This window comes from Rhinolophus sinicus, chromosome 15, assembly GCF_057876585.1.
Source record: "Rhinolophus sinicus isolate RSI-liver-muscle chromosome 15, RSI-T2T, whole genome shotgun sequence".
NCBI classification, from domain to species: domain Eukaryota; kingdom Metazoa; phylum Chordata; class Mammalia; order Chiroptera; family Rhinolophidae; genus Rhinolophus; species Rhinolophus sinicus.
Genome location: NC_142515.1, coordinates 104271764 through 104287184, shown reverse-complemented (window position 1 = coordinate 104287184; position 15421 = coordinate 104271764).

The following is a 15421-nucleotide window of genomic DNA, read 5'->3' as shown; positions in this document are numbered from 1 at the left end:
AGGGACCCAAACACGGAGTTCACAGAAAAAGAAATGCAAGCAGCAATAAGCATAGCAAAAGCTGCTTACCTTCACTCATAATTAAAGAGCTGTAGATCAAAGCAACAAGTTATTTCTTATCACCTGTCAGATTGGCAAATGTTTACAAATTTGAAAATAGCAAGTGTTGGTGAGGATGTAGGAAAACAAATAGTATCTGTTGCTGGTAAGAATATAAATATTAATTTACTAAGTCCTATTTAGTATTACGTGGGGGTTAGGGGTGCCTTTGCAGTTGAAAATCCAGGTATAACTTTTGACTCTCCCAAAACTTACATTGTCCCTCAGTAACCACAGGGGATTAGTTCCAGGACACCCCACAGATACCAAAATCCTCAGACGTTCAAGTGCCCTCCATAAAATGGTGTAATCAATGCATACAGTTGGTCCTCTGCATTTGTGGACTCTCAACTACAGTTAGAAAACAGTATAGATATTTACAGAATAAAAAATCGGTGTATAAGGGAAGCTGTGCAGTTCAAACCCATGTTCTTCAAGGGTCATCTGTACTAATTATTAAATTACATTAGCACAATCTTTTTGAAAAACAAGTTGGCAGTCTCAACTGAAAACAAAAAAGTCACGTACTCTGACCCAACAATTTGAGTACTTAGAATTTAGCTTTTGGGTATTGTCTTAAAAGTGTAGTAATATAGACATAGGTATGAAAGTCATGACATTAATTGCCACCGTGGAGGAAAACTGGGTGGCTGGTGGCTGTGAAGGATGGGTGGAATAGGGATTATAGGAAAAGGGGGGGACTCTTTTACATTTGGATTTTGAGTCATGTGAATGTGTTACTCATTTTTTAAAAATAAGACTTAAAAGCGGGATTTCAATATAAGGTCATTGGAACATTATTATAACAAAGGACTGAAAATTACCCAAATGTCCACCAATAGGGGCTGGATAAATAAATAGACATACAGTGGAATACTGTGCAGCTGTTTAAAAGAGTGAGACAAATTCCATAGAGAATGTCTCCTAGATGCATACAACAAAAGCAAGCTCCAGAAATGTGTACAGGATAATTCCGTTTTTTATAAATGGAAAAATACATACGCAGATAATCTTTGGGGACAACTGGCATTGGGAGGAAGATTTATCTTTATTTTGTAATTTCTGTATTGTTTGAATATTTTACATTATACTTTTTTTTGCATATGATTTTTATCTTAAAAAACATTTTAGGAAAGATCCAGAGAAGATTGTTACTTCAGCAAACACTTACTGGTATTTGTTGTGTTCAGATTTTGTGCTAGGCAGACGAGGTGAAGGTAGGAAGAGACATTACACCTTTGTTGGAAGAACTTAGACTAATTGTAGACCCCAAAAATATTTATAGGTAATTATAATACAACGAAATAAGCCCTACTGGGAGAGGGAGATGAAAGCTGTCTAGAGAGTCAAGGAATTTTGGATTTTGGAGAATCTGTACGGGTTTCCTAGGCCGAGAAGGGAATGTTTCCCTAAGCCACGATCAGGATCCAGTCTGGGGCGATGGCAGTGAAGAGAGGAGGTGATGGGTTGGAAAAATGTTTCAGTAGTAGAAATAAATACAACTCACCCGAGGTATGGGATTCATGGGATGTGGGTAGGAGATGAGGGAGTGGGCTATTTCCATGCGACTGGGTTAGGGACATCAACTGAATTTTGTATTATTTTCAGAGCAGCAGAAACTGTTATTATGGACTATGCTAAGTGTTGGGATGCAAGATGTGTACAGCAGGGCCCCTATCCCCAGAAAGGGTTACAATCTTGTTGACAAGAAAAATAATATTGGCTTTCACTGACCGTTGGTTTAAGCGGACCCTTCAATTCCACTAAAACATGCCCTTTTACTGACACCACTCAACCTTTCCCATGCAATGTACATACATCAATGAACACCATCCAACACCTTCATCATGTAGCGTTGCCGCTAAATCACACTAAGAAAGTCACACGAAGAAAACTTAGCTGGAGTGAGGACCTAAGAAAGAAGCCCCAGAGATTTCGTGCCCGTGGTAAGAGGATAGAGCCAAAAGAACATTAAGTGGGAAATGGAAGGAGAAGCACTTCTGGAAAAGAAAGAAGTTTTGAGACTTAAGAAAAAAAATTCAAAAGTATAAATAAAGGGAATTGAAAAACAATGAGTTAGACTCTGGTGGGGATGTTGATAATGGGGTGGCTACATGTATGTGTGGGTACAGGGGGTCAATGGGAAATCTCTGTCCCTCCTGCTCAATTTTGCCGTGAACCTAAAACTGTTGTACAAAAATAAAGTCTATGGGGCGGGGGGAGAGTGAGAAGGGAATGATAGGGGCAGACAGTGACCTTTTCCTCTTCCTAAAATGTCTCTTCAAAGAAAAAAGCGTCTATTAATGAGCTGTAATTCATTCCTCTACTTGACATTTGGAGATGGTTTGAGAAATCCTGCCATGATGTATGTGGGGGCTGCAGGCTGAAGCCTGCCTAATCCCAGATGGCTGGAAGGGGGTGGCTTTCTTTCCTTGTGTCTTCTGAAGATGCCTTTCAGAGGAAGATCCCTTGGCCTCCGAAGAACACTGGGAGGAAAAGTGAGCTTTCCTGGACCCAGAAAGGCAGCACTAGACGGAGTGGAGGGTCTGGGGCCCAGATACAGGGCTTTTCTGGTGACCTGTGCCTCCATCACTATGTCGCATCTGCAGAGCCCTGTTCATATGTATCCATGTCAATACAATCGCATTTCCATCTCAGCAGATGTCCATTCAGCAAGAGCAAGTCCACGTGTCAGGGTGTGGGCTGACCCATCTGACCTTTCCACCCCCAAAATAGACAGCAGGCCATTGCGTGGAACCAAGCCCTGGGAAGTGATAGGCCTTTCTTTCTCTTGTTTTTCCTGGGGATACCCCTTGACCTACAGGTAGTTGTGGTAATACTGACATTCAGAGAGGGACAGCAAGAAGAGAGGAGGGGATCAGAGAGCCAGTTTACAATTTATCAAGAGTGATCGTGGCCATGCTTTATTTCAAAATCTTTCCAGATTATTCACCCTTTTTTAGCAATATCTCCATGTCACTTTATCTCTTAGGATCTACTCATACTGCCTGAGGCCGATCAGCTTTTAAGGAGTCTCCAAAAAATGTTTGAGACCTAGAAAAAAGATGTATATCTCCAAATTAAAAAAAGAAAAATGAAATCAACAGATGTTCAACTAACTAGTCACAAAGTATAATTTTACATCAATTTAATACATTATTAAATGTATTGTTCATAAAATTCCATTGTATTCAAAAACTCTATAGGTTTGCTTTTTCTCACTTCTCAAGAATTCTGGTATATGCTGAATGATTGCTGAGAAGTCAGAGCCAAAATAGCCAAATTACATGTGTTCTTCAGAGCTAAATTTCAAAAGCGACTTACAAAATCCTTTTAATTTTTTTACAGCAAAACTGATATTTAATGTGAGCTGAAGGTACATTTACAATCTTTGGTATGAGGTAGGGTGGGGCTGAAAGAACATGAAATCTTATCTGGCAATACATACAAACTTATACTTTGTGACATACCGCAAGGATATTCATCACGGTGAGGGTTATAACAGCCTAAACGGCCACCAACTGGGGACAAATGATGGTACCACACAATGGTTACTAGCTGACCATTAAAAATGAAGGAGAGTATTTAATGATCTAGCAAGGTGTTCACGATATGTTAAAATATAAAACAGTTTGTACAATATGATTGCTCTTTTGTGTTAAGGAAAAAAATATCCTTAGAGAAAAGACAGGCAGATATACACCAACATGATAATGAATAGTAGCTATCTCTGGATGGTAGAATTATCAATAAGTTTTCTCACAAAAGTCTATTTTTTTTTTTTTTTTTTACTATGAACATTTATTGTTTCTGGAAAACAAAGATAAGATTTATAAAGATAGGAAACCCTTAATATTTGATGTCTCTTTCTCTGATCATTAATATATTCTAACTAAAGAAGCCTATGGGTAGGAATGGATTGAGTGGAAACTGCTGGTATTTGCCTTTCTCATGGTGAAGGTTGAACACCATGGAAACATCATTTAGATGTAGATTTTTGACTGAATAATGGACAACAAACCAGTAGCTCATGCCACAACCAGTAGTCAGAATAAGCCATTTGAAAAATAAATTGAATTTTTCTTTCAATGTCTTCTCCTTATACTTAGGATAAGATCTTAATCCTTTATCTCAGCCAGCGCCTTCTCTCCAGCTCCGTCCATATCTCCAGGGTCATCTTCAGCTGACTCTCACCTTCTCCTGTGTGAAAACTCTGTCGTCAGAAAAGATGTCCCTATCACTCTGGTGAGGGAAAAAGCAGATTACAGAACAGTTTGTATGGCTTATTCCCATTTATGTCAAATTGAATACATATAATTTCCTCTGTATACATGCATAGAACTTTCTGGAAGGAGATACTCAAAATGTTAACAGTGGTTATCCCTGAATACTGTCATTTTGAGTAATTTTAAAAATATATGGTTTCACATTCCTACAGAGACAGTGTCATTTTTACAAAATTGATCTGTCACGTATATTGTTTAATTCACTCTTGTTTACACTAACAGCTTTGCTAGGAAAGAGCAAATTAAATAATCTCACAAGTTAATTTTTAAAGCAGAAAATGGATGGAAATTGTTCTAGAGTAGTAAGGATGAAGTGGGGCTGCTGAAATACTTGGTTTCATTCCGTGGTTGTGTGTTTTTGGTCTCAAGGTTGAAGTGCCCACTGAGAATGTGGGGGGCAGAGATATTTGTTGATTTTTCTTCAGGCTAAGGGCTCAGGATGTCAACACTGCTGAGGCCACTTTTCTTCCACAGAAGGGCACATCCTCCCTTAGGCAAGAATCATAAATGTCCACCAGGGGCACATCACCTTGGAGGAGGATACTAATTTATAGGCAGAGCACATAAAAAAAGAAAACCACCCTGTGAGAGCTGAACATTCAACATTCCATTCAAAGGGTGGTGAGAGGTGTTTAGGAAGATGGTTAATTAGAAGGATCTAGAGTCAGAGAGGCTTCTGTTCCAAGCCTGTCCTAACCACTCCCTACTTCTGAGACCTTCTTAACAATCTGGACACGGTGATGTACCACCCAATTTCTGTGTCAAGGAAGGACTTGCTGCTCTAGCTGCTGGAATTGTGGGTAGCAGACTGTTCCCATGTGTCAGCCCCTTTGGGATCTGCCTCAGCTGCAGAGGCACCTCGCCCAAATCCACCCTTTTGAGGGATCCCAAGTCTAATGATTGATGGGGAGGGAATATAAAGACCTGGCCCTCCTGACCCAATTTGACACCTCTGAAGGGTCATTTTACCTCCAGAGCTTTCCATGGTTTGGCTGAGGCCATTGGTGAGTGCATCACAGCTCAGCTTCTCCTTCTGCCGTCCCCTGTTCCCATCCCTTTCATTCCATGGGTGTTGATTTCAAGGGCACTCCCTGATGCGTGCAATAACTGATGAGTACACAGTAACTCTGGAGTCTGCTTCCTGGAGAGCCCAATCTGGGACAATTAAGTCACTCAATCACTCTCAGCCTCCATTTCTTCATCTATAAAAATTGGGATGATCATAATGGTATCTATTGCAGAGGGTTGAGAATTATATGAGATCACAGATGTAAAATGCTTACCAAAATGCCTGGCACATGATGACTCAAGCAATGGTAACTATTATTACTGTAATTAGGAAAGAAATAGCCTACCCTTGACCACCCACCATTATCATTAACAGTTTATCAGATAGTTTAGCTTCAAAGGGAAGGGACTTGAAGACATGGACATAAGGACATAGGGGGACATACGTTGGTGGAATATTAGAAGGTTTGGAGCAAGGAGTGTTACCAAATGAGGGCAGCCTCAAAGAGTTACATCCTCCAAATGAACGACTCAGTCAATAGATGTTTGGTTTACCAAGGAGTCTCTTACAAGTTTGGTCAGCGCAAGCAGTCCCCTCAGGCCTGGGCACTTTGAGCAAACTGACCAAGTTGAGGTCATGGCCTGCAATGCTGAAAGGAGTTGCTGGAGCTGTCCTGTCTTTGAGAAGATGGAGGTGTCCTAGTCAGTTCATCTCTTTGATGTGTCATTGGACACAAGGAATGGCGAACCACACTACAGGGCCATGCACATAGTAGGACTGAGGACAGTATGTGGGAGGCCAGGCCCTGACGTTTCAGCAAGGAAGGGAGTGGACTGTGTTGTTGGGGAACATATGCCCTCCCCACTGTCACTGCTGTCTTCTGCTGACCGCCGCTCACCCTGCGCGTTTCCTGGGCGTCAGCATCTGGCTGGTGTCCTCCCCCACCTTGGTGCCTGCCCTCACACTGCGCATGCGCCACTCAATTTTGAGCAGCAGAGTGATCGATGACTCTATAGTGACGGGGACTTTGTGTTCCCGGAGTTGTTTTTGTATCTGCCTTGGCTGCATTTTCGTCTAGAAATCTGTGTCCTGGGTATAGAGTTGCCTTTGGGAGAGCTGTCCATCTGGATTTGTTTGATTGTAAAGTGCTGTCTTGTATTTAAAGCTACAGTTGTCCATGATGAAGAGCAGAGCTGTGGCTGTGGTTTTCTAGTCCAGAGATTGCACCAAGCCTCTGGGACTCAGACGGATACAGGAGGCGTGTGGTCTGTAAAGTCATCTGCTGTTCTGAGACACTCCATTTGTCCCCGGGCTCTGGCAAGTGAAGCTGGGAGTGGCCTTGGGCTCCCAGTCTCTGTACACAGTGCCTACAATTTAAAAACTCTTATGTTGAAGATATTATTTAGCTAGTGCATAGTTTTTCTAATGGTTTATTGACACTTAAACATACTGTTTGCAATACTTCCAGTTTGGACTAGTGTGCATTGATGGTCTACCATCTGGCATCGTTAGGGAATAAGGTAATTCTCTCTCTCTCTCTCTCAAAAAAAAAAAAAAAAAAAGATAATTCCATAAATAGAAAAATCACTTTCAAGGTAAATCTTTCTACTATACAATACATACCGTTCTACTATTCCCCCCCCACACACACAAAATTTCCCGTCATTGTTGAATACTAATTATCTGCCAGCCCTTTACGTACATTATTGCAGTCAGGCCTTAGTAGCCCTGCAAAATCGGGATTACCACCATTTAGCCAGTAAGCTCAGAGGACTTATGTAACTTGGCTAAAATCACACGTTGGGTGAGTGCCAAAATGGAAATTTGAATCCAGTTTTGTCCAACTCCAAAGCCCAGGTTCTTGTTACCACACTGTGATAACGCTCCTACTTTTTACAAATGAAAGATTATCAAGCACAGGGGTAACCGTTCCTTGATGAGTTAGAGGTGAAAATGATAAACATCAGTGATAACACAGTGCTGAAGCATTGATTCAAGTGACACCTTTGTTGAAGGAACAGAAATCCAGGGGGGCTCGCTTAGCAAAAAGAAGGGTTTATGAGAAGACACAGGGTGCATGGCAAGACGTGAGGGCAGGTCTCAGGAATAAAGTGGGATTTGAGGCTCAAACCCATCAGACCTTCTCCAGCCCTCATTTCTACTCTCCGCTGTGCATCTATTTTCATTTTCTTCTTTCTCTCCTTGCAGTCTAGTCAGGAGGTAGGCGGTCCAGGGTTGGTGCTGTGGTTCTTGACATCATCAAAGACCTAGCTATCTCAGAGCTGCCTGCCCTGCCTTCCTTTTGCTTTTGTTCTCATTGTCACATGATGGCTGCCCTAGCTTCAGACATCAGGTTCTTATTCCAGGTTAGAATATAGGAAAGGTGAAGGGCAATAGGGAATTTGCCTTTTTATTTAGGGAACGCCCCAGTAAACAGTCAGATCTTGCCCTACCTTCATAGAGCTTATACTCCTTCAGGGAAGATAAACATTGAACAGTTAATCACGCAATTGAAGACTGCTGTTAAGAAGATGCAATTGGGGCAGCCGGATGGCTCAGTTGGTTAGAGCGCAAGCTCTGAACAACAGGCAGCCCACAGGGGATGGTGGGCTGCGCCCCCTGCAACTAAGATTGAAAATGGCAACTGAACTTGGAGCTGAGCTGCGCCCTCCACAACTAGATTGAAGGACAATGATGTGGAGCTGATAGGCCCGGGAGAAACACACTGTTCCCCAATATTCCCCAATAATAATAATAATAATAATAAGATGCAATTGTACCCAAGAGAAGTGAGTGCCTTGCCTATGTCTGAAAGACAGCTATGAGAATAGTCATATACCTTTATCTATAATACAGGTTTCCCCGCTATCTGAAAGTAGAGCATTCCTATGACACCTTTCCTAAGCTGAAATGGCATAAAGCAAAGAAGCAATTACCCTTAATTTATGTGGAAAAAATTTTGAGTGTTCCCAGATCCAAAATATAACTTACCAAATGGTACACAAAACCTAAAATAACACTAATACATTGCAAAAACAGAAAGGCACAAAATAAATAAAGATAAAGCCCAGATGCTCAGACATAGTTCAGAGCTTTGGGGCTTGATGCTGAGTGTGGTTCCCAGGGAAGGGGCTTGGTGGGGTCACGCTCGCTGCTTCTATAATGGCTCATGCAAAACAAATGCTGCATGCTGTTTTTGCTTTTCACCTTTTTTTGTAAAAGTGAAAATCCTCTTCTGATTCCTTTCAGTTAGCAGCAACAGGTACTAATGTAGGTCTTCCATAAGAGCAAAGTGATGTAATGGGAATTTTTGAAAGATAGAGGATACTAGTAGCTCCAAAGTGCATATCACCAAAATGTCCATCAACAGAAGAATGGATAAGTAAATTGTGGCACATTCATACAATGGGAGACTACTTAGCAATCCCCTCCCAACAAGCACCCCCTCCCGAAAAAAACCCCACTGCTACATGTGACAACACGGATCAATCTCACAGGCGTAAGGTTGAATGCAAGAAGTCAGACACAGGACTACATACTGCATTCCATGTACATGAAGTTCAAGGAGTAATTGAGGTCAGAATGGCGGTTACCTCTGGAAGGGATGATTAATTGACAGGAGCCATGCAGATCCGTGATGGGCTGGAAATAATTTATCTTGATTGCAATGCAGGTGTACACACATGTAAATGCGTCAAGACGTATACTTACTATACACTTTTCTCTGTATCTCATACCTCAATTTTTAAAAAGATAAGTGGGTATGGCACCTAAAAGGGAATTTTCAATCTTTCCCAAAATAAACAAGTAAGTCAATAGTCCGGTAAATGTGTAATTAGACTTTAGACTTGCAGTTTTCACTGTCTGCTCGTGACTGTGTTGCAGGGGTTCTCCATCCTGGCTGTGCATGGGCATCCCTTTCCTTTTGTTTTAATTTTGTGAATTTTAATTTGATTTTTTTGATATAGGCAATCTATTTACCTGGTTTAATATCCAGCACATTTAAGAAGGTACACAGTGAGAAGTTGCCCTCTGACCCTTATCCCCCACCCACCCAGAACTCTCTCAGAGGCAACCACTGTCTCTAGAGTCTTACAAATCCTTCCAGAGATATTTTATGCATATATAAATGAAGATATATATACATATATATATATACACATACATATATACATATATATCTTCATTTATATATATTAAATTTATATAGATATTAAAGACTACACAGGACATATATATGTGTACATATATAAATAAATATATATATGTATGTTTATATATATAAACATACATATATATATAAATAAAATCATGCCCTACACAAATGGTAGCATACTGATTTATACCTACTTCATTCCTATAACACTATCTTAGAGATATTTTCTTATCAGTATGTAAACAACTTCCTCGGTCTTTTCCTAATCATTGTATAGCATTCCCGTATATGAATCTCCTATAATTTACCCTGAGGACTTTAAAAAAATGCTCATGCACTAGGTTTTCCCCTGATTTAATGCACTGGAGATGAGACCAGGGTATGATGTGCAGACAGATGTGGGAACCACTGGTGGAGCTTATTGGTGTCTTTCTTATTCAGCCTAGATAGGAATGATGCTGGTTTTTTAGAGCTCAGAAACCTGGATCAGGGTTTTGGAAAGTCAAATGAATCCCTTCTTTCTGATGAACAGAAAGCAGTCATAGATAAGACTTCCATTAGCAAGAGACACAGTGACAGGAAACTGAGAAAAGCTGGCCTGAAGCTCTGAACTTATATACAAGGTGTGACAATTAAGTTTGCGAACTTGTTGCAACAATGTTGCTAACCTTTTTTGATATCAGAGGGATTATTCATTATGAATTTGTACCAATGGGACAAACAGTTAACCAAGTTTACTATTTGGAAATGCTGAAAAGGCTGTGTGAAAAAGTTAGATGATCTGAACTTTTCTCCAACAATTCATGGCTCTTGCGTTACGACAATGCACCAGCTCACATGGCACTGTCTGTGAGGCAGTTTTTAGCCAGTAAACAACTGTATTGGAACACCCTCCCTACTCACCTGATCTGGTTCCCAATGACTTCTTTCTTTACCCAAAGATAAAGGAAACATTGAAAGGAAGAATTTTGATGACATTCAGAATATCAAGGATAATATGACGACAGCTCTGATGGCCATTCCAGAAAAAGAGTTACAAAATTGCTTTGAAGGATGGACTAGGCACAGGCATCAGTGCATAGCTTTCTAAGGGGCATACTTTGAAGGTGACCATAGTGATATTCAGCAATGAGGTCTACAGCACTTTTTCTAGGATGAGTTCGCAAACTTAATTGTCCAACCTCGTATGAGAGTAAGGAGGGGGATTGCAAGGTGCTGGTTCCCAGTTTGCAGACCACACAGGACTTATCAGATAGATGGCGAGAACACAAACTAAGAATCCTAAGATGGAGGAAACTCTTTCCAGACTCTGAGCTACAAAAAAGTAGCAGATGAGTGTCATCATGGGTAAATGAATGATGGAATGTTGAGAAAAATAATAATCCAAACTATACTTATAGCTTCTTGGGTTAAATATATGTCTACACGCAATATTTGTTCTCTGAGCTCATCAGTTCCAAGTAGCCAAGAAAGTTGACTACATGTAGGTGCCAATGAGGAGAGGTATTAGAAACATAAGGGAAAACATTGTTGTACTATCATATAAAAGTAGTGCATTTTTGAGTCTGAATTCTATGCAGAATTTTGGTTGCTAAACCTCAGAAAAATATGCTAGGCTCAGCAAGGGCACTGTAAAAAGTGAAAGGAACATTAAAGATGAGGACAAGAAAGGAAAAGTATTGAGGCTTTTGAATATTATAAAACTAATGGCTGATAGGGCTTTTTTCTTATTTTATAAAATCAAATAAATTTCCAAATTGGAAACAATCCAAATGTCCTTCAGAGGGTGAATGGTTAAACTATGCTGCATCCATACTATGGAATACGATTCAGCAATAAAAAGAAACAGACTACTGGTGCATGCAGCTACTTGGATAGATCTCAAATCTCAAAGTTACGTACTGTATGGTTCCACTTCTGTAACATTCTATAAACAAAATTATAGAGATTAGTGGTTGTCAGGGGTTGAGGGGAGGTGGCTATGGCTATAGAAGAATAACGTGAAGGATCTTTGTGACAATGGAACTGTTCTGAAGCTTGACTGTGGTAGTCAAGTCTACACATGTGACAAAACTGCACAGAACTAAACACACACACACACACACACACACACACACGAGTGTACGTAAAACTAGTGTCTGAATGAGGTCAGTGGATTGTATCAATGCCAATTTCCCAGTTATGATATTGTACTGTCGTTATCCAAATGTCACCATCAGTACGAGACTGGGTGAAAGGTACATGGGATCACTCTGTATTATTTCTTACCACTGCATGAAGATCTACAATTATCTCAAAATCTAATTTAAAATATTAAATACTCGTAAGCCTAGCATGTTAGGGGAAAGGTAGAAATCGACAAAGCAACACTGACATTGATTTTTATCCAATTCAAAAGGGGACAGCTCTTGACCTTTAACAGAAGTAGATTTAAAACCAATGGAACTATGTACGTTTTCACATATTGAATAATGAATGAACACATGAGATGTATTTGTTAAGAGATGTTAGAAAATAAAGATATAAATGTACTTTTAAAAAGTGATAAGGGGTCACTAAGACACATTAAGATTTCTGGGAAGCTGTTTGAAACTTGGAGCTTGAAGAACCACGTACTCTTATAGCAGGTCACAATGTGAGATGTAGGAATTTTAAAATTAATTCAGCAAACACTTGCTGAGCTCCTCTTATGTGTCAGGCACTGTCCCAGGTATTTTGCGTTAGCCCTGTCCCCTAGAAGCTCATTACCTAGAGTTCTTCTATAACCTGGTAAATGTTCCACTGTTCAGGAATTCAATGCTGGTGACATTATTTATGGAACAGAAATGAATGTCATCCTGACAGATATTATTTTTAATGATATCCTGATTAATAGTCACACTTGAGGCTATTTTAAAAATGGAAGCAGTCACCATGAAGTGTGATAGGAATTACCCCAAAATAGACCATTTTATCCTCTGTGAATAATTTAGACCCTGGCACTCCAAATGCAGCGGAGAGCATGAGGATTGTGAAAGAGCTGATTGGGAGCTTTTAGAGAGTAGGGCCTGTATCTTATTATCTCTGTATCTCCGGACTGAACAGTGTGGTATGCACCAGGAACTCAATAAATGCTGAGATGACAACCTAGAAGCTTTTAAAAGTTTTATATACGTTTAGTCCAGAAAGAGCGTATGGGGCTCTGCCATTGATGACTGGAAATTGATTTTGACTGGTGTGAGGAGGATCTAGGATGGGATGTAAAATAAAATTAAAAAACAAAACAACACTGAATGGGGATGTAAAAAGCCATGGCACAGAACTGATTTGCAACTGTACCTGTGGAATGGCTTTGGCAATCAGAGGCACTCAGGCCTGCAAGAACTCTTCCCTACAGAGTAGTCACTCATGCTACCATGAATTTGAGTTTCTCCCTTTTGGGTAAAGGAACAGAAGCTGACCTACTCATTTCTTTCCTTCTAGCCGTTGCATGGGGATGTGCCTCCATTGACCATTGAACTTTCATGTACAAAGTTTAGCCAAGCATCATAAACGTTACACAAGCAATACCGCCACAATGGCAAATCACTATGAATACTAGGCATTATTGAACTTCCCAGAAGTGAGCTTCCCAGAAGACCATTATTGAACAGATGTGGGACAAACTGTGAAGATGGACTTTAGCATCCTCGGTCTAATTGACTGCCAGCAATGGCAGTGTTACCTTTGACCTGAAGGAGAAATAACAAATACCTACCAAAATGGTGGAGACTATGCAGTGATAAGTTTATCTCTGTGATTTTTTTGGCAGAGGTAGCTATTTAGATCAACGCACAAAGATTTAAAAACATTATATGCTTATTCTTTTGTTGAATGTAACATTTTTTTTCTTTCTGCCCAACTGGAGTCAGAGAATACCTGGAGGATTGTAGAGTAGTGACTACACCTCCTAGACCTCTAACTACAGGGATTGTAATTGGCCAAAGGCCCCACTTCTTTGCTCTGAAATCCACAGCCATATTTGTACTGAGTCCATGCTTTCCACTGGGAACTCACAGCCAATGATCATGTGTGTACCAAGCTCCCACCCTCCCTCTCTCCTTCACTTGGGGTCAGACTTGCTTCGTGATCTGACGTGGCTCTCCAGCCTTTTGGGCTCCTTCCCCATTGGCCCTCCCATAGGCATTTCCCCTCATAAAATCCTTGCATGCTTAATCCCGTCTTGGTGTTTGCTTCTCATGGGCTCTGGACAAACACCAGTGCTATTGAGAATGGCCTGAGACAACAGAGGGCAAGATGGGGATATAGGACTGGATCACCCACCACCCCACATATGAAGAGGATAGGAGGTGGGGCACGGAGAGTCTCTGGCACAATGTGGTGGTCCAATTGCTAAAGATTCACAGGTGGTGACCTGGGAAATGTCATGGTGGAGGGGAACGATGTGACAGGTGTGATGATGCAGACATTTTAAAAGTCCAGAGAAACAATGTCAATGAAGACAATGGAGCGGACTGGTTACTGCACTGATGCCCTGCAAAAGGATAATGAGGGCTATTAACAAGCAGATACTGGCTAAGTGCCAGAGCTGGAAGGCCTTGGTGATGGTTCACAAAGAGGCCCTTGCCACCGTGAATGGAAAGGTACAGACACTTGAGCAGCAGGCTGAAGACCTCAGTGTGCGTCGTGGGGCTGCATAGATGTTTGAGGGCTCAGCTAAGGCAGGTCTGTTATGCAAAGGACAAGGCCCTGGGAAAATCTGGGCTATGGACTGAATCGTGTTCCCCACACCAAATTCGTATGTTGAAGCTTTAATCCCCGATGTGACTGTATTTAGAGACAGAGCTTTTAGGAGGTAATTAAGGTTAAATGAGATCATAAGGATGGGGCTCTAATCTGATAAGAGGAGGAAACGTTCTCTCTCTCTCCCTCTCTCCCCCATGTGAAGACTCAGCAAGAACACAGCCATCTACAAGCCAGGGAGAGAGATATCATCAGAAACCAAGAAACCAAATCGGCTGGCACCTTGATCTTGGACTTCTCAGACTCCAGAACTGTGAGAAAATAAAATTCTGTTGTTTAAGCCAGCCAGTCTGTGTATTTTGTTATGCAGCCTGAGACAACTAAGATGATCTGAGACTCTGAAACATCGGACAGGGGCATCTGGATGGGTATTGAGGATGTTAAATCTACAGCCACCCTGGACCTTTTGGGCTTGCAGAGGTAGCTCACCCTTCCCTAGGAATATCCAGCACTTCCACTGTGCTGGAAGATGCTGCAGAAACCTCGCTCCTTCAAGGCACCAGGTGCTCCCCTAAGGAGCTGACCTCACCTCCTTTTCTGGGTGCCAGGCTGATAACTAGTTAAATCTCAGCAGAGATTTAAATCTGGCTGGAGATGTGCTCAGCCAGATGAGGGAGAAAATAGACTCTGCACATAAAGAGTTGTTAAAAATGAGAGAGCATGTACTGGCAGGAGCCGAAGGGGGATAGCTAGGATTGGATTATAGGGGTGTTTGATCAAAGGGGCTGGAATGTGAGGCTGGATGAGCAAGAATGTATTGACTTGGGGCATTTCATAGAACATGAGATTTTACACCATAGTGAGCACTCCAGAGGGTGGAAAAAACTTAGCTGCTTGCTGAGGTGGCTCTCGGAAGCCTAGACAAAACGATGGTCACCACTGAGCCAGGTGGAAGATGCATGAGTTACTCTGGAAGATGGTAGTAGATGGCACAACGAGAAAGTGGGTATAGGGTCAGAAGAAGATCCACCAAAGGGTTTTGTTCCATGAGAGGGCCCAGAGGACATACCATTTACCACGGGCATCAGGAATGAATGAGGAAGTTCCTTGGTGGCCCTCCTCTGCAAGCCAGGAGAGCTAGGAGAGAGG